This window comes from Anolis carolinensis, unplaced genomic scaffold, assembly GCF_035594765.1.
Source record: "Anolis carolinensis isolate JA03-04 unplaced genomic scaffold, rAnoCar3.1.pri scaffold_10, whole genome shotgun sequence".
NCBI classification, from domain to species: domain Eukaryota; kingdom Metazoa; phylum Chordata; class Lepidosauria; order Squamata; family Dactyloidae; genus Anolis; species Anolis carolinensis.
The window spans coordinates 2,815,413-2,836,407 of NW_026943821.1; the positions used below are offsets into that span (position 1 = coordinate 2,815,413).

Consider the following 20,995-nt stretch of genomic DNA (forward strand, 5'->3'; position numbering starts at 1 on the left):
TGCAGAAACCTGTTGCGACAATTCACTGAATGGAGTCAGGGCAAAGTTTTATAGTCATTTATAGTGTCAGAAGCGAGTTGAGAATACAGTTATAATGAATAGAAAAACCACCAACAAAGTTAAAAACTGGCCTCTGGTGTTGCTATAAGAAGGTTCTCCATTGTGCATGTGGCAGGGCTCAGGTGTCGCATCTCAGGTTAGCTTCACCTTGCTAAAGACACCAAGCCACACACAGGAAGTAGTCTTTTGTAGTTTATTTAGAAAATAGGCAAAAGATAGTTCATAAAAGGTAAAGGTTCAGTTCCAGAAGACAGATACAAAATGAGGCTGTGAGCCATTAGTCCATAGAAATATAGAGCACTAGCTGTGCCCAGCCACGCATTGCTATGGCGAAGTCTGGTGGTATGGGAAATAAAGTATTGATGAATTGGTGGTAGTTAAGGTCAAGGGTAATGGTTTTCCCCTGACATTAAGTCCAGTCGTGTCTGACTCTGGGGGTTGGTGCTCATCTTGAGTCTACACTGCCATATAATCCAGTTGAAATCAGATAATCTGTATTTTATAGGCAGTGTGGAAGAGGCCTGACTGAAGTGGCCCTGGGCTGAGTGGGTTGCTAGGAAACCAAGTGGGTGGAGCTTAGCCTTCTAACTGACAGCAGACCAAGTGGGTGGAGCTTAGCCTTCTAACTGGCAGCAATTGGATAAAAACAATTATACCCCTCCCTCTAATTAGGACTTTATTTTTCTTTTCTTTTTGTTGTATGAACGTAGAGGCATGGATGAGGGGTTGTGCTGCCAAGTTTAGTGTTTCTGGGATGTGTAGTTTTGTTGTTTTGTCCTAGGCCGAAATTTCATTACCCTTTTATATATATATGATGAAACAAGGTCCTTTTCATAGAAGCCAAAAGTCCCAGCAAACAGAATATCTCCACATGATAATACAGGAAAGCAGACTTGCTTCTTGATCTAGCAATGAAGTTGCATTGACAGAGATCTCTCTCCCAGCAGACTGTTTTAAAAACATGACATAAAGGCATTCCTTTGCCCTTTGACCTCTCGTTTATTAGCTATACGAAGACTTCTCTGCAACCCTCTAAATTCCAGTCTTGTAGCCCAGTCGAGATCCTCAGAGTCAAGGCCACTGAGCTCATTACTGTTATCAGGTGGAGACAAAGCGCTATCCTCCCTTCCTGCTTCCTGCACCTGAAATTCCTCATTAGAAACAACATCATGATTTATTCCCATGGGAACAACTCCCTGCTCTTCATTTCCCACGGCCGGAACGCTCCTATAATTCCCAGCATCAGAGTAATCTTCAAATTCATCCTGAATCCCATCATTATGCACATATAACCCAGAATCCTCATCAGAGTCACACAAAGGCAAAGGCTGGGTCACAACATCAGGCTGCATTGTAATAGGTGGCCTATGGTTCGCTCTTCTTCACACTCACATGTCATGGACTCCACTTTGAAGCGACATTTCTTAAGGTTGGCTCTGCATCTCGTGGTGCCAAAGCACAGTCTGTTCAGTGCTTTCCAAGTCACCCAGTCTTCTGAGGAGGGAGTTTCACATCTGGAATCAGCTGATTGAGATTCCAGGTTTTAGCCTGCCACTTTTGGACTCTTGCTTGCGGAGGTGTTCCTGCAAGTATCTCTGATTTAAGGTGTTGACTTGCTGGCTGATATCCGAACAGAAGATGGGCCAGAGATATCAATGTCTTGGTCCTTTCATTGCTGGCAGCTACTTCCTAAGTGACGTCAAGTGGTGCATTATCAGCTAAACAGTATAATTTCTCCAGCGGTGTGGGGCGTAGACTTCCTGTGATAATGTGACATGTCTCATTAAGAGCCACATCCACTGTCTTAACGTGGTGAGATGTATTCCACACTGGGCATGCATCATAATAATGATAATAATAATAATAATAATAATAATAAACATTACACAATAGACATTGACAAAATCACGATCTGCCAACTGCAAAAGGCCACCCTAATGGGATCTGCACGCATCATCCAAAAATACATCACACAGTCCTAGACACTTGGGAAGTGTTCGACTTGTGGTTTTGTGATACGAAATCCATCATGTCTATCTTGTTTGCTGTGTCATAATAATAATAATATAATAATAATAATAATAATAATAATAATAATAATAAAGTTTATTTATACCCCGCCTCCATCTCCCCCGAAGGGGACTCGGGGCGGCTTACAGATAATACCAGATAAAAGCAGTAACAATATAAAATACATCAATAAACAAAAACATATAGAAATTATAAAATTTTAAACATCTATATATATAAAAGGGTAATGAAATTTCGGCCTAGGACAAAACAACAAAACTACACATCCCAGAAACACTAAACTTGGCAGCACAACCCCTCATCCATGCCTCTACGTTCATACAACAAAAAGAAAAGAAAAATAAAGTCCTAATTAGAGGGAGAGGAATAATTGGGTTGTTGTATGTCTTTCGGGCTGTGTGGCCATGTTCCAGAAGTATTCTCTCCTGACGTTTCGCCCACATCTATGGCAGGCATCCTCAGAGGTTGTGACGTATGGAGAGGAATAATTGAGAGGAATAATTGTTTTTATCCAATTGCTGCCAGTTAGAAGGCTAAGCTCCACCCATTTGGTCTCCTAGCAACCCACTCAGCCCAGGGGACAGGCAGAGTTAGGCCTCACTTAGGCCTCTTCCACACTGCCTATAAAATACAAATTATCTGATTTGAACTGGATTATATGGCAGTGTAGACTCAAGGCCCTTCCACACAGCTATATAACCCATTTATAATGGACTTAATGTAACGTAAAACCTTTACCCTTTACCTTAACTACCACCAATTCCTTAATACTTTATTTCCCATTCTACCATACCATACCACAGCAACGCGTGGCCGGGCACAGCTAGTTAACCTATAGAACTAAAAAACACGCTTTATAAAACATGGAATTAAAACAGCGAGGTTATGATAATAGACTAGGTAAAGTGCACATTATAAAAGTTGTAAACTCAGGATAACAGATAAAGTGCTGCGGGTTCGCTGGCGATCGATTTGGGATGGGAGAGTCCCTGAATTCATACCATATTAACCAGGAAAAGTGCAACCGATGCAGAAAAGGTCAAGGAACATAATTGTTATGGGGATGGGGCCTTTAACCAAAGGCCATATTCAGCAGCAGAGTAGCAAAGTGCAAGAACAAATGTCTTCACTGTATCTGATTGCGATCCCCAATTGGCTTTTGTATGATATTATTTCTAGCACCCTTTTTTTGCTTGATATTCAAGCAGTGCTTCTTGTAAGTTAGAGCACGGTCCAGAGTGGCTCCCAGATATGTTGTTTTGCTGCAATGCTCCAGTGGGATTCCTTCCTAGGTCATCCTCAGAGCTCGGGATGCTTGTCTGTACTAAAGCTGAAAAGCACACGTCTGCATTTTGGATGGATTAGGGATCAGCTGGTTTTCCCTGTAACAGGCAGTAAGAGCACCTAAAGTGTTATGGTTGAGCCTTATGGCTCCAATACTGGGAGACGTGGTCGTAAGACTCCTCGAGAGTCAGACTCTCTTGAGGAGCGAGAGAGGAAACGGCTGCGGGACTTATTTGCAGAACCATCTGACGAAGACTCCTTTGAGGGTTTTACTGAGAAAATGGAGGAAGAGGTGGTTAGCTCAGAGGAGGATGACATGGAATGGACTCGTGTGAGGGAGGATTTGGGTGTTCCTGGTAATGATAGCATGGGAAGCGACTGGCGGGTTGCAGGATCGGACCCGTGGACGAGTTGGAGGGATGGGACGGGATCCACAGCTGGGGATGCTGTGGGGCGTAGTCAAAGATGTTTTAGCTCTGATGAGGATGATGATGATGAGGCACCTGGAATTAGGGTAACACCTGATAGCGATGAGGAGTTGTAACTGGCATAAAATGGGGTCTTGAATCCAGGGCTAATTGCGTTGGGCAAGGTAATCTGGACGAACGCTTGGGCTCTTGTTGGGAATTTCCTGAAGACGGGTGTGTTTCGTTTGCTGACTACGTAAGTTACCAAGGACACTGGGCATAGACGGCGGGAGGAACTGTGTGGGCTTTTGTTGTGCAACCTGTGTTTAATCTTATTAGCTTGGACCTCCGTCGTCTTCTTGACGGACATTATTTACCTACTCGGAATTGACGCTGGACTGGCTGACTGACTGACTGACTGACTGACTGACTAACTGACTGGCTGACTACGATCTTGGACGACCCCTTCTTTGGCTATCGGAGGATTTTGTGGAACCTAAGACGCCTGCACCTGGCTACCGACCTCGGACCGGATTGGGACCCCGCTGACTGCTGCAACCCTGATTGATGTGTTTGGACCCGGAGTTCGCCCGCTGCACGGAGGAGTAACAACTTAGTTGCTCAACCACAGCTGTTGAGTAGCAGAGAGGAATCTGCTGCCAGTATTTATGTTCTATTGAATCTTTGTTTACCAGCTTTTGTTTGTTTTAAGGTCCCAGGCTGAAGTAAGCATTTTTGGTTTAACCCGGATTAAACTCCTGTTTAATCCGGTTTAGCTTTTGAACCGTTTTTGAGTGACTTTTCATATTGAAGGCGAGTGTTTGCCTAGCTCTTTGTTTTTTACGAGCATTTTTGGTTCTGTATCTTTAATAAACGGTGTTGAATCTTATCTACTGGCGTTCTGTCCTTGACATAAAGCTTCAGAGAGCTTCTGTTCAACCGTTTCAAAGTTCCCTGCTTGAGTGGTGATGGCACGATCTGTCAGAGTATTTGAAGCGCAGCAATAGTTGGATGGAAGCAGTGCAACGCAGAACGAAGAGACACTCAGAGACGTTGGTAAAACTATTTACAAAGTTTTACTGTATGCAGCAGTAATCAACACAAACAGACTTGCAGACAACAGACGAGCACAGGACTGTTCTGTTCTCCAACAGAACTTGACTCGAACTCTAGGCAGACAGAACTCAACTGAACTGACGCAAACACTTGTGTCTGGATACTCCCTAGTTCCAGCCACACATCAAGGTCGTCATAGCTTCTTGGCAATTAACTCTTTCCACAATATGGTACATTCTGGATGATGCAATCAGTTGCAATACAAGCATGGCACAAATTGCATTTAAACACTATCAATACACAAATCCCACATTAGCACAATCATCAGCATAGATGAAACTCTCTGTCTCTTCTGCTAGTGGCTGGTCATTTGTCTAAATGTCAAACCTTGATGGAGCAAGCACGTTCCCCAAAGTCCTATAGAAAAGTTACTTTTCCAGCAATGTTCCAGCTGCACTCTACGATTACGTCTACACAGAAGACATGGATTGGATTAAGGCTCTTGCACAAGGTCTGATGGATGACTGGCATATATATTCAGCGTTGCACTGTGTTAAATCTATATATATAAAAGAGTGATGGTATCAGGGCAGCGGACAAAACAACAAAACTACAGGCCCCCCAACCTCGAAATTTGACAACACAACCCATCATTCACGGCTCTAGGTTGATACAACAAAAAGAAAAGAAAAATAAAGTCCTAATTACAGGGAGAGGAATAATAGTTTTTATCCAATTGCTGCCAGTTGGAAGGCTAAGCTCCGCCCACTTGGTCTCCTAGCAACCTACTCAGCCCAGGGGACAGGCAGAGTTAGGCCTCACTTAGGCCTCTTCCACAGATTATCTAATTTGCACTGGATTATATGGCAGTGTAGACTCAAGGCCCTTCCACATCTATATAACCAATTTAGAATCTTATATTATCTGCTTTGAACTGGATTATCTTGACTCCACACTGCCATATAATCCACTTCAGTGTGCATACTAAACATAAAGACAACCATACAACAGACATTCAATACCACCACTACCTGTTGTGACTGCGCCTTCGGGGATTATGGTTGACGGTGATGGGATCCGAAGAGGAAGAAAAAACCCTCGTGATGAGGGTTCACTGGAGGAGTTGCGCAGGAAGCGACTTAGAGAGCTATATGGGGGATCTTCTGAGGAAGATTCAGATGGGGAGTTTGGGGAAATGGATGCTGAGGAACAGGTGGTGGCTGGGGAAGTGGGCACTGAATGGGCACAGCCACCAGAGATGTCTGGGGATTTGGGGCCTATGGATACTACTGAACCTGGGGTTTTTGCAGGAGCTGATCCCACTTGGGATGCTTGGAGAAGGGAGGATGGTTCTTTAAGTGTTCATGGGGCTAAGTATGGGCAGGATGATTGGGACTCCGATGAATTGCTAGGTACTCCAGATCCACGAGTTCTAGCTGTGTGGAGTTCGGAGTAGATTTGGGACACCTGGTGTTTGGGTGTGAGTGTTTGGTCACCCAGGAGGAAGGGGAATAAAATGGGAATGTTTGGCCATTGCACTTTGCGTGTGGCAAGGTGTTGCTGAGGCGCCATTGGGATCTCTGTGTTTCCGTGAAGACTGGACTTGGACTGTGATTCGGATCTGCTGATACCATCTGGCTTGGCTCTCGCTGTGTCTTATCGTGGACCTGGTTTGGATGACTGCACCCTCTTCGGACTTTGGATTGAATTTGACCTGGCTTCTGTCTACGCTCCCTGACTGACAACTACTCCCGGCTTCTGACTTCTGGAATTTGCTGCTGCCTCTCGACCTGACCTTGTATTCTCCTGACGACGGCTATTCATCATCCCTTTGAAGTTTCGGCTTTATCTGCACTGTGGAAGCAGTTTACTACTCTTCTAATTTGTTTGTTTTTAAGCCAGTTTGCTGTTTTTCTTTTGGGAACTGTCCCTTTAACTCTGCAGAGCCGGCTGTATGTTTTCAGAAACGGTTTGGAGCTAAAAGAAGCTTTTGCACTTTCTATTATACTCTGCAGCTTTTGGAAGGTTGCAAGCCTTCGTTTATTTTGCATGTTATCTTGCAGTCAACTCTATTTGTTTCTTCTAAGCTGAATTGAAGCGTCCTTAGTTTTTATTGAATGCCAGCATGGGAAAATAGCATGGCTTGTTTTTGTGTTATTTTTGGCTTATCTTCAGAATAAACTCTGTTTTGTTTGTTAACTGGCGTCTGACTCTTGACACTACCTCAACAATTTCTCACCAACACCACCACACAACGCCACTGCAACGCATGGCCGGGCACAGCTAGTCTTTTATATATTGTATTTTACTATGTTATTTAACTATTTTAATTGTTGTATTGTTTTATTGTATTATGATATAGTGGTAGTGATCCTGCCAGTTGTGTAAGCCGCCCTGAGTCCCCTCAGGGAGAAGGGCGGGGTAGAAATATCGGAAATAAATAAATAAATAAATACTGCAGTTTGATGCCACTTTTAACTCTTGGGATTCCATTACATTGAGCTTGTGGCAATTCAAGCGGTTTCAAGCTGCATTAATTCCACAATGCAGACACCCCCACAACCATAGGCAGAAATGGGAAAGGATTCTATCATGATTGTGTTTACACTATGTAACACGATTTCTATTCCTGGGTTATAAATGTAATTTCCTAATTGGCGCTATCATAAACACATGGGGAAAGTTTATTAAACTGCACAAACTTTGTCACTGCGGGAGGGACGCCCTGCAGCACATTTTTCTTTAGTTTTCTAATGAATCTCTCATTGAGTCTCAACTGATTCAACATTGTGGCAGCCACAAAAACAAAGCTTTTGGATCATAACAATGACTTTCAAAATAAGTTCAGTAGTGTTGCACCCCAAGGGTACGAGAGCACTCCGAGAACCACACGGAAGCTAAGTATTCAAGTAACACAGTTCATTGAAGGTTATATATACGTATATATGCAAGTAAATAGCAGTAAGAGTAATAAGAGTCAGTAGTCCATAATACAATGTTCACAATAGTTCAAAAGATGGTTCTTCAAAGTCTTTCAAAGTTGTAATCCACAAATAGAATACAAAGAGTTCCAGCAAAGAGTCAAAGTCAGCAAACAGCCAACAGTTGCAGGAATCAGGGACAAGACGCAGCAAAAATGCCAAACATAATCCACATGGAAGGTATCCCTTGGAGATTTCCTGACACGGGGAAAAAAAAAACATCCAAACTCTTCTTAAACTAAATCTCTCCCAAGAGATGACCATCCAAACTCTTCTTAAAGTAAACCTCTCCCAACAGATGACTATCCAAACTCTTCTTAAACTAAAGCTCTCCCAACAGATGACCATCCAAACTCTTCTTAAACTAAATCTCTCCCAAGAGATGACCATCCAAACTCTTCTTAAAGTAAACCTCTCCCAACAGATGACTATCCAAACTCTTCTTAAACTAAAGCTCTCCCAACAGATGACCATCCAAACTCTTCTTAAAGTAAAGCTCTCCCTACAGATGACCATCCAAACTCTTCTTAAAGTAAAGCTCTCCCAACAGATGACCATCCAAACTCTTCTTAAAGTAAAGCTCTCCCAACAGATGACCATCCAAACTCTTCTTAAAGTAAAGCTCTCCCAACAGATGACCATCCAAACTCTTCTTAAAGTAAAGCTCTCCCAACAGATGACCATCCAAACTCTTCTTAAAGTAAAGCTCTCCCAACAGATGACCATCCAAACTCTTCTTAAAGTAAAGCTCTCCCAACAGATGACCATCCAAACTCTTCTTAAAGTAAAGCTCTCCCAACAGATGACCATCCAAACTCTTCTTAAAGTAAAGCTCTCCCAACAGATGACCATCCAAACTCTTCTTAAAGTAAAGCTCTCCCAACAGATGACCATCCAAACTCTTCTTAAAGTAAAGCTCTCCCAACAGATGACCATCCAAACTCTTCTTAAAGTAAAGCTCTCCCAACAGATGACCATCCAAACTCTTCTTAAAGTAAAGCTCTCCCAACAGATGACCATCCAAACTCTTCTTAAAGTAAAGCTCTCCCAACAGATGACCATCCAAACTCTTCTTAAAGTAAAGCTCTCCCAACAGATGACCATCCAAACTCTTCTTAAAGTAAAGCTCTCCCAACAGATGACCATCCAAACTCTTCTTAAAGTAAAGCTCTCCCAACAGATGACCATCCAAACTCTTCTTAAAGTAAACCTCTCCCAACAGATGACTATCCAAACTCTTCTTAAACTAAAGCTCTCCCAACAGATGACCATCCAAACTCTTCTTAAAGTAAAGCTCTCCCTACAGATGACCATCCAAACTCTTCTTAAAGTAAAGCTCTCCCAACAGATGACCATCCAAACTCTTCTTAAAGTAAAGCTCTCCCAACAGATGACCATCCAAACTCTTCTTAAAGTAAAGCTCTCCCAACAGATGACCATCCAAACTCTTCTTAAAGTAAAGCTCTCCCAACAGATGACCATCTAAACTCTTCTTAAAGTAAAGCTCTCCCAACAGATGACCATCCAAACTCTTCTTGAAGTAAAGCTCCCCCAACAGATGACCATCCAAACTCTTCTTAAAGTAAAGCTCTCCCAACAGATGACCATCCAAACTCTTCTTAAAGTAAAGCTCCCCCAACAGATGATCATCCAAACTCTTCTTAAAGTAAAGCTCTCCCAACAGATGACCATCCAAGCTTTTGGATAAGTGAGACTCTAACATACAGTAGAGTCTCATTTATCCAAGCTAAAGGGGCCAGCAGAAGCTTGGATAAGCGAATATCTTGGATAATAAGGAGGGATTAAGGTAAAGCCTATTAAACATCAAATTAGGTTACGTATTTACAAATTAAGCACCAAAATATCATGTTATACAACAAATTGGACAGAAAAAGCAGTTCAATACACAGTAATGTTATGTTATAATTACCGTATTTATGAATTTAGCACCAAAATATCATGATAGATTGAAAACATTGACTACAAAAATGGCTTGGATAATCCAGAAACTTGGATAAGCGAGGCTTGGATAAGTGAGACTCTACTGTATTTTAATTGGAATTGTGTCGCAACGAGAGCTCAAGAGCCTGAGGAAAAAAAGAGACCATTGCCGCTGTATTATTCATTCCAAAAATATCTGCTGAAATGTTACCCGAAAGTAGAGCTTGAGTCATCCTTTTGCCCAATGAGAGAAATCCAGTCACTGCAATTTAAAAAATTTATACGGAGGAAAGAAAGAGAGAGAGAGAGCGTCAGCCTAATAGGAGCAAAACGCTCTGTAATCAACAGACATGAAATAATCACAATCGGAATGACTTGGCAGCCCAGGAATGCGGAGTCAGGCGGGAAAGGGAGCCAATTCCTATAAATGGTTTGGGTTTTGCAAGACAACGGGCTTCCGTCACTAATCCTGAAAAAGCAGAGCCAATCCCTTTACTTACAATTCCCCATTGCATAACTGGGCCAAACTGATTAGCCTTGGATCCAGTGCCAAACCATGGCAAGCCCTTTGGAGGTGAAAGTTTAAGCTATTATTTTTATGCCATTATTCATGCATTAAGTACCCTATATTAAGTATCGAGTTTTTCAGCCCTTATTTATGAGCTGAAAAAGCCTCCCCGGCTTATAATCAGGTCAAGGTCAGCAACAGAGCCTGCAGGCTATTGCTTGCAATATGTGATCTATTTCTCTCTTCTCCTCCCTTATCAGTGTGTTTTCTTTTGCAAAGCCTGCAGGCTATTGCTTGCAATATGTGATCTATTTCCCTCTTCTCCTCCCTTATCAGTGTGTTTTCTTTTGCAAAGCCTGCAGGCTGTTGCTTGCAATATGTGATCTATTTCTCTCTTCTCCTCCCTTATCCGTGTGTTTTCTTTTGCAAAGCCTGCAGGCTATTGCTTGCAATATGTGATCTATTTCTCTCTCCTCCTCCCTTATCAGTGTGTTTTCTTTTGCAAAGCCTGCAGGCTATTGCTTGCAATATGTGAGCTATTTCTCTCTTCTCCTCCCTTATCAGTGTGTTTTCTTTTGCAAAGCCTGCAGGCTATTGCTTGCAATATGTGATCTATTTCTCTCTTCTCCTCCCTTATCAGTGTGTTTTCTTTTGCAAAGCCTGCAGGTTATTGCTTGCAATATGTGAGCTATTTCTCTCTTCTCCTCCCTTATCAGTGTGTTTTCTTTTGCAAAGCCTGCAGGTTATTGCTTGCAATATGTGATCTATTTCTCTCTTCTCCTCCCTTCTCAGTGTGTTTTCTTTTGCAAAGCCTGCAGGCTGTTGCTTGCAATATGTGATCTATTTCTCTCTTCTTCCTTATCAGTGTGTTTTCTTTTGCAAAGCCTCCCTGGCTCTTAATCAAGGGAATGTTTTGAAAAGAGAAAGACACCCTTGCAAGTCAGGAAGAAGAAAAATATATATTCATTAATCTTATGAAAGCATTTTCCCCTGAAATATTTGTTAAACTCTCCTACAGATAAGAGGCATTAACCCCTTGCAAACTTTTGTCATCTCTATGTACCTTTATATGTGTATCTATCTATATGCATTAATTTTATATATGAATTTCCCCTCATATGTTTGAAGATCTTTGCAAATCCTTTATCCATATAGATCCATGTACCTGTGTATCTATAGCCATACATATACATTATTTTTATATATGAATTTGTCCTCATATGTTTGCAAGTCTCTGCAAATATCTATATAAAGAGAGATGCCTGGATAGATATGAATATATTCTTACCTACCTATATATAGGGTTTGCAAATATTACAGGGGGGAAATGAACACACAAATATATATAGACACGTCTAGATAGATATGTGTATAGATATAGGGCTTGCAAAGATTGTAGGGGAAATGCACACACACAGAGGGATGTGCAAACTTTTCAGGGGGGAAATGCATATGTGAAATTAGAATCTATAATTATAGATCTGTATCTAGCTCTGCATTGTTTATATAAGCATTGAATGTTTGCCTGTTACTATGTTGGAAGCCGGCCTGAGTCCCCATGGGGAGATAGGGTGGGATCCAAATGAAGTTTTTATTATTATTATTATTATTATTATTATTATTATTATTATTATTATTATGTTATTGTTGATACCATATTGTTTTTGTTGTCCCTACTTTTCCACTTATAGAGCTAGTTTATTGTTTTTCTTTGAAATACGGTAAATATTAAAAAACATTTAACCTACTGATGCCTCGATTAATGTAATTTTATTGGTATCTATTTTTATTTTGAAATTTACCTGTAACTGCTGCATTTCCCACCCTCGGCTTATACTCAAGTCAATAATTTATCCCAGTTTTTTGTGGTAAAATTAGGTGCCTCGGCTTATATTCGGGTTGGCTTAGCTTATACTCTAGTATATACAGTACTTATTCATGCTTTGGGTTGCAGCTACACTTTGGAATGACTGCATTTTGACATCACCTGAACTGCAATGGCTCCATGCAGCAGGATCCTGGGAGTTGTTGGCCAACTTGATTACCACTGCATAGCCTTGCAGCTTCGAAGCCTGGTTGCTTCATACCTAGGGGAATCCTCTCTAGGCCACCTTGAATGCCATGAGGAAAAACTCCACTTAGGAGTACGGCACAGCTGAGAATATGCTTGATTCTGGCCACAGGGGGAGCAGATGCTTCTTCATCCACTGTGACGCCGAGTCCTTGGATACTTTCTCATTCCAAACTTGCTGGATGATTTTTAATGGTGTCATAAATTAGTGAAATTAGTCTCCCCACATAAGTGGTACCTAAATTTCCTACTTGATAGATGCAACTTTCTTTGGGGTTGCTTAGGTCAACAAGGAGCAGGGCTATTTTTTATTTTAATGGTCGGGTGGGCTGGCCTCGAACTCATGACCACTTGGTCAGAGTGATTTAAGGTAGCTGGCTACTAACCAGCCTGCGCCACAGACCAACCGACTTCTCTACAACTCCCAGGATCCATGGCAGTTATAGCAGTGTCAGAGCGCTTTCATTCTGCTGTGTAGACACACCTGCAGATTATCTCAGGTCTGCAGATGCGATTGAGAGTTGGAAAGAGTTAAATGGGAAGAAGGTATAGTTTGAGGAGGAGGCCTATGCTCCTTCCTTTGCTTGCTTTGCTGACTCAATGTTTTCACAAGTCTGCTTATGGTCCACAAAGGCCACCTTTCCTCTGATCCCATCTTGGTGCAAAACGTGGGGAACCGAGAATATCTGAATCCTATTTGCTCCTTGGACATCTCTTCTTTCTCCCATTGACCAACTGCAGCGTCTTTCTTTCTTTCTTTCTTTCTTTCTTTCTTTCTTTCTTTCCTTCCTTCCTTCCTTCCTTCCTTCCTTCCTTCCTTCCTTCCTTCCTTCCTTCCTTCCTTCCTTCTTCCTTCTTTCCTTCTTTCTTTCTTTCTTTCTTTCTTTCTTTCTTTCTTTCTTTCTTTCTTTCTTTCTTTCTTTCTTTCTTTCTTTCTTTCTTTCTTTCTTTCTTTCTTTCTTTCTTTCTTTCTTTCTTTCTTTGCTTTCACTTCTCCGTGGACCTGGATTGATCAGAAGCCCAGGTAAGAACCCAAATACAAGGATAAGGTTGCCATATCTGCTGGCTTTTTTGCAACACACGTCTGGGATCTTTGCAGCTCTGCAAAAGCATGTCAGTATGATCCCAATTAGGTGCATCTACACAGTAGAGTTAACGAGGTTTACCACCACCTGGGATTGTCAAAGCTTGATGCTAATGAACTGTGGGAGTTGTAGTTATGCTAAGGTTGCACCTACCCTATAGAATTAACACAGTTTGACCTCCACGTTACTGGTAGCCAGATTTTGTTCATTTTCATGGCTTGCTCCTTTCTGTTGAAATTGTCCACGTGCTTCTTATGGATTTCAACACAAAACAGAATCAAGACAGTAAATAAGGAACACCACTCAGAAACAGGGAAACTCCAGACAGCAAACAAGCAAACCGAGGGTGGCTCCAGGCAACAACAGCCAGGCTACCTCTATGCAGGTGCCCTCACTGATTGACTTTGCAAACTTCATGGGTACTCAAATGCTAATTCAAGCTTGCTAATTGCAATATTCACTCTTGCTTTTAACAGACAAGGGTTCTTTCTACCACTCTGGACATTATTCCATATATATACAGTAGAGTCTCACTTATCCAACACTTGCTTATCCAACGTTCTGGATTATCCAACACATTTTTGCAGTCAATGTTTTTAATATATCATGATATTTTGGTGTTAAATACGTAAATATAGTAATCACAACATAACCTTACTGCGTATTGAACTACGTTTTCTATCAAATTTGTTGTCTAACATGATGTTTTGGTGCTTCATTTGTAAAATCATAACCTAATTTGATGTTTAATAGGCTTTTCCTTAATCTCTCCTTATTATCCAACATATTTGCTTATCCAACGTTCTGCTGGCCCGTTTACATTGGATAAGTGAGATTCTACTGTATATATATATATACACACACACACACACACACACACACACACACACACATACATACATACAAGGAAAAGCCTATTAAATGTCAAATTACATTACGATTTTACAAATTAAGCACCAAAAACATCTTGCTTTACAACAAATCGACAGAAAAAGCAGTTCAGTACATAGCAACGTTATATAGTAATTACTATATTTATGAATTAAGCACCAAAACATTGCAATGTATTGAAAACGTTGACTAAAAAAAATTGGCTACTAACAAATTGACTACAAATAAAGATAGAATTGCATAAAATGAACTTACAGTAGCAACATTGTCGGAAATTATCGTATATACTCGAGTATAAGCCGACCCGAATATAAGCCGAGGCACCTAATTTTACCACAAATAAACTGGGAAAACCTTGACTCCAGTATAAGCCGAGGGTGGTAAATTTCAGAAATAAAAATAGATACCAATAAAATTACATTAATTGAGGCATCAGTAGGTTAAATGTTTTGAAATTTTACCTAAAGCTCAAATTTAAGATAAGATTGTCCAACTCTGATCAAATCATTATTCTTATCTTCTTCAATGTAAATGTGCTTATGTATCCTTTTTAATAATAATAGAGTAAAATAATACATGTAATAATAAATAGAGTAAAATAATAAATGCAATAGTAATAATAATATCAGAGTGAAATAATAAATGTATTATTAATAATAATAAAAATAGAGTAAAATAAATGTAATAATAGCAACAATAATAGAGAAAAATAATAAATGTAATAATACCAATAATAATAGAGAAAAATAATAAATGTACCATATATTCTTGAGTATAAGATGACCCAAATATAAGCCAACCAGGACCCTCACCCGAGTATAAGCTGAGGGGGGGGGGAGGGTTCAGTCTTAAAAAAAGGGCTAAAAAACTAGGCTTATACTCGAGTATATACAGTAAATCCATAAAAAGTTCAATCCTTGCTGCCTAAAGAACGAGCTGTGGATCGGGGCGGGAGGCAAATTGCGTTGGATAATCCAGAACGTTGGATAAGCGAATGTTGGATAATAAGAGATTACGGAGAAGCCTATTAAACACCAAATTAGGTTATGATTTTACAAATTCAGCACGAAAACATCATGTTATACAACAAATTTGACAGAAAAAGTAGTTCAATAGGCAGTAATGCTACGTAGTAATTACTGTATTTACAAATTTAGAACCAAAATATCATGATGTATTGAAAACATTGACTACAAATATGCGTTGGATAATCCAGAACGTTGGATAAGCGAATGTTGGATAAGTGAGATTCTACTGTATATACATATATACATACATATACACACACACTCACTCCACTTGCTTCACTGCCAACAGAACCACTGAAGGTAACTTTCGTCACAGATGTAGGTGAAACGTCAGGAGAGAATGCTGCTGGAACATGGCCATAAAGCCAGTGATTCCAGCCATGAAAGCCTTTGACAACACATGGAAGCCTATCTCTATCTCTATCTCTGTATCTCTGATACATTCCTAGATTTATCACAGCCAAGGCCTGATTTGAGCCATGTTTTGTGGTCCAACCCTCAAACCACTCACTATTTGGACCCCAAACAGCCCATCAGTGTAAAGTTTATTATCAGTAAAGCCATCAATTATATGGATTTTTGACCACAGAGAGATAAGGGGATGAAACTAGTTGGAGTGCAAAGGTAACTCTGAAGGGCCTTGAAAGAATTCTTGCATTCCTTGGACTCTTTTATTGCATTCTGTGGAAATGCCATCAATGCAAGACGATGGGGAAATGTGCAAACTTTGGGCTTTATCTTCTCTTGCCTTTATGCAAAAAAAGTTTATAAAGCACATAGGAGAGACTGCGACAAGAAATGCCTTTCGTTTTTGAGATATTTTGGCAGAAGGAGCAAAAAGGTAGGGCTGCAATTTGAGCTGTTGGGAGAGGAAATGGGAGAACAAAGATGCATCTACACCAGGGCTCCCCAAACTAAGGCCCGGGGGCCGGATGTGGCCCTCCGAGGTCATTGACCTGGCCCCCACCCTCAGTTTTATAATATAATATAGTGTATATACATATAATATTGATAATAATAATATAATGTAATACAATATAACACTAATAATAATACCATATAATAGTATTAATTATATATTCTATATTACATATAATATTACTAATAATATTACAGTATAGTGGTATCGTTCAATATAGTAATATATAATGCTAATATTGTGCTATGCTAATAATATATATATTGGGCTTTTGTTACGCCCCCATTATTTATCCTCTAGACTGTCTGCTATCTTTTTCCTTAGTTCCCTGTGGTTTTATTCTTATCCTTTATTCTTATCCTTTTCTCACCCCGAGTTTTAACTGAGTGTTAGTGCGGCCTGCCCTGTTATATTGCTCTTTGGATTTTGTGTTGTACTGTATATGATTCTTTATTGTATTGTTGTAACTGTATTATGATATGTTGTTTTTATATTGTGTTATATTGTATTTTTCCCGGGCATGGCCCCATGTAAGCCGCCCCGAGTCCCCATTGGGGAGATGGTGGCGGGGTATAAATAAAGTTTTATTATTATTATTATTATTATTATTATTATTATTATTATTATTATTATTATTATTATATTGTATGTACATATAATTTGTAAGCCACTCTGAGTCCGCTTTGGGGTGAGAAGGGTGTGATACAAATGTAGTAAATAAATGCAGTAAATAAAAAATAAATTTTAGACTTAGACTCACCCAAAGTCTGAAATGACTTGAAGGCACACAACAACAACAACAACAACAACAACAACAACAACAACCCTAATTAACTTGACTATCTCATTGGCCAGAAGCAGGAACACACTTCCCATTGAAATCCTGATAAATGTATGTTGGTTAAAATTGTTTTTATTTTTAAATATTGGATTGTTCTTTCATTGTTGTTGTTGTTGTTGTTGTTGTTGTTTTTGCACTACAGATAAGACATGTGCAGTGTGCATCGGAATTTGTTTGTATTTTTTTTTTTTCAAATGATAATCCGGCCCCTCAACAGTCTGAAGGATTGTGGACCGGCCCTCGGCTTAAAAAGTTTGAGGACCCCTGATCTACACAGTAGAATTAATACGGTTTTGCATTATGTCATTTTTTGTACACAATGCATAAGGTTGTGGATGAACTTCAATTGACATCATGCCGGGTTAACCCCGAAAAGGTCACAGTTTCCCTGGTTGTGGGTGAACTACAACTCCCAGAAAGGAAGGTCAGTTTCCCCCCAAACCCCTCAAATAATCAAATTATGTATTGTATTGTTAAAATATGTATGTATATATTATTCTATATTTATTGTATTCTTATTTTATCACATTATATTTATTGTCATTTCTTTTACGAGTATCATATTACACATTTATTGTATTATTATTATTATTAGATATATTAATTTTATTATTATGCATTTATTGTATTCTCATTTTATCATATTATATGTATTGTCATTTTTATCTGTGTCATATTATACATTTATTTTATTATTAAATATTAATTTATTACATATTATGCATTTATTGAATTCTTATTTTATCATATATGTATTGTCATTTTTATGAGTGTCATGTTATATGTTTATTGTATTATTTATTATTATTTATTGTATTATTAGATATTAATTTAATTATTAGATATTATGTATTTATTGTATTCTTATTTTATCATATTATATGTATTGTCATTTTTAAGTGTCATATTATACGTTCATTGTATTATTTATTATTATTTATTGTATTATTAGATATTAATTTAATTATTAGATATTATGTATTTATTGTATTCTTATTTTATCATATTATATGTATTGTCATTTTTATGAGTGTCATATTATATGTTTATTGTATTATTTATTATTATTTATTGTATTATTAGATATTAATTTAATTATTAGATATTATGTATTTATTGTATTCTTATTTTATCATATTATATGTATTGTCATTTTTGAGTGTCATATTACACGTTTATTGTATTATTTATTATTATTTATTGTATTATTAGATATTAATTTAATTATTAGATATTATGTATTCATTGTATTCTTATTTTATCATATATGTATTGTCATTTTTGAGTGTCATATTATACGTTTATTGTATTATTTATTATTATTTATTGTATTATTAGATATTAATTTTATTATTAGATATTATGTATTCATTGTATACTTATTTTATCATATTATATGTATTGTCATTTTTATGAGTGTCATATTCTACATTTATTATTATTATTATTTATTGTATTATTAGATATTAACTTTATTTTCCTTTACGAGGCTCATATTATATATTACATGGGATTATAATTTTTACTGTTTTTTCCCAATGGGGTTACGCACCGCCGCGCGGCCTGGGCCCTGCCATTGTGACGTCACATAGGCCCCGCCCCCTCCCTCGGCCCCGCCCTCCCTCGCTCGCGGCCTGTGGGCGTGGCTTGCGTTCGGGCGGCGGGCGGGATGGAGCTGCGGCGGGGCTTCGGAGGCCCCGCCCCCTCGGCCCCGCCCCCGCTGCCGCCCCTGCTGCGGGCCCCGCCCTCCCCGCCGCCGCTCCCGCACCCTCGGCGCCTGGCCCTCCCCCAGCTGGGCGGGGAACGCCCCCCTCATCAGCATGCGCGCGGCCATTGGCGGGCGGCGGAGGAGGAGGGCGGGGCCGGGCGGCGCGGGCTGGGCGAGCTGGGCGCGCGCCTGCTCTTCGAGGCCCAGCGGCGGCGCGCCTGGCTGCAGACGCGGCAGTTCGTGGAGGCGGCCGGGCGCGCGCACCGGGCCTTCGAGGAGACGCTGCGCCCCAGCCTCGAGGCCCAGCGCCAGGCCCAGCGCCGCCTCGCCCGGCAGAGGGAGGACGCCTACCGGGAGCTGATCCGGCACCTCCTCCGCCGGGAGAAGGGCGAGAGCCCCGCCACCCACGAGCTCCTCGCCCCAATCGCCGCCCTCCGGCACACCCTGCCCCGCGCCCAGTAGCCCCGCCTGCCCTGCAGGAGCCCTCCCGCGCCAACAGGGGGCGCCTTGCACGAAGAGAGAGAGACATATATATATGTGTGTGTGTAATGTATGTATTGGGACATATTATTTGGACTGCAGCTCCCACCATCCCCTGCAAACACCATCAGGCCTGGAATAATATTATTTGGACTGCAGCTCCCAGCCTCCACTGCAGTAGCCTTCCCACGCCAAAAGAGGTCGCTTTGGACAAAGAGTTATATATGTATAATGTATGTATTGGGACATATTATTTGGACTGCAGCGCCCACCATCCCCTGCAAACACCACCAGGCCTGGAATAATATTATTTGGACTGCAGCTCCCAGCCTCCACTGCAGTAGCCTTCCCACGCCAAAAGAGGTCGCTTTGGACAAAGAGTTATATATGTATAATGTATGTATTGGGACATATTATTTGGACTGCAGCGCCCACCATCCCCTGCAAACACCACCAGGCCTGGAATAATATTATTTGGACTGCAGCTCCCAGCCTCCACTGCAGTAGCCTTCCCACGCCAAAAGAGGTCGCTTTGGACAAAGAGTTATATATGTATAATGTATGTATTGGGACATATTATTTGGACTGCAGCGCCCACCATCCCCTGCAAACACCACCAGGCCTGGAATAATATTATTTGGACTGCAGCTCCCAGCCTCCACTGCAGTAGCCTTCCCACGCCAAAAGAGGTCGCTTTGGACAAAGAGAGAGAGACATATGTATGTATTGGGACATATTATTTGGACTGCAGCTCCCACCATTCCCAGCAAACACCATCAGGCCTGGAATAATATTATTTGGACTGCAGCTCCCAGCCTCCACTGCAGTAGCCTTCCCACGCCAAAAGAGGTCGCTTTGGACAAAGAGAGAGAGACATATGTATGTATTGGGACATATTATTTGGACTGCAGCTCCCAGCCTCCACTGCAGTAGCCTTCCCACGCCAACAGAGGGCGCCTTGGACAAAGAGAGAGAGACATATGTATGTATTGGGACATATTATTTGGACTGCAGCTCCCACCATTCCCAGCAAACACCATCAGGCCTGGAATAATATTATTTGGACTGCAGCTCCCAGCCTCCACTGCAGTAGCCTTCCCGCGCCAAAAGAGGTCGCTTTGGACAAACAGAGAGAGACATATGTATGTATTGGGACATATTATTTGGACTGCAGCTCCCACCATTCCCAGCAAACACCATCAGGCCTGGAATAATATTATTTGGACTGCAGCTCCCAGCCTCCACTGCAGTAGCCTTCCCACGCCAAAAGAGGTCGCTTTGGACAAAGAGAGAGAGACATATGTATGTATTGGGACATATTATTTGGACTGCAGCTCCCAGCCTCCACTGCAGTAGCCTTCCCACGCCAACAGAGGGCGCCTTGGACAAAGAGAGAGAGACATATGTATGTATTGGGACATATTATTTGGACTGCAGCTCCCACCATTCCCAGCAAACACCATCAGGCCTGGAATAATATTATTTGGACTGCAGCTCCCAGCCTCCACTGCAGTAGCCTTCCCGCGCCAAAAGAGGTCGCTTTGGACAAACAGAGAGATATATATGTATAATGTATGTATTGGGACATATTATTTGGACTGCAGCTCCCACCATTCCCAGCAAACACCATCAGGCCTGGAATAATATTATTTGGACTGCAGCTCCCAGCCTCCACTGCAGTAGCCTTCCCACGCCAAAAGAGGT

General features: G+C 40.8%; 1 protein-coding gene across 2 annotated transcripts in view; it reads left to right on the forward strand.

Annotated features, from left to right (window-relative positions):
* The first annotated feature begins 13,193 nt into the window (after window positions 1-13,193).
* The window catches only part of LOC103282584 (amino acid transporter heavy chain SLC3A2), a 35,166-nt gene continuing 27,364 nt past the window's right edge, over window positions 13,194-20,995 (forward strand). Inside the window, exon 1 of one of the 2 annotated variants that reach the window (XM_062962578.1) lies at window positions 13,194-13,363. The gene's annotated coding sequence lies outside the window, so the exon portion shown is untranslated. Of the gene's footprint in view, window positions 13,364-16,555; window positions 17,528-20,995 lie in introns of those variants that run through there. The other variant, XM_062962577.1, reaches the window with a different exon arrangement.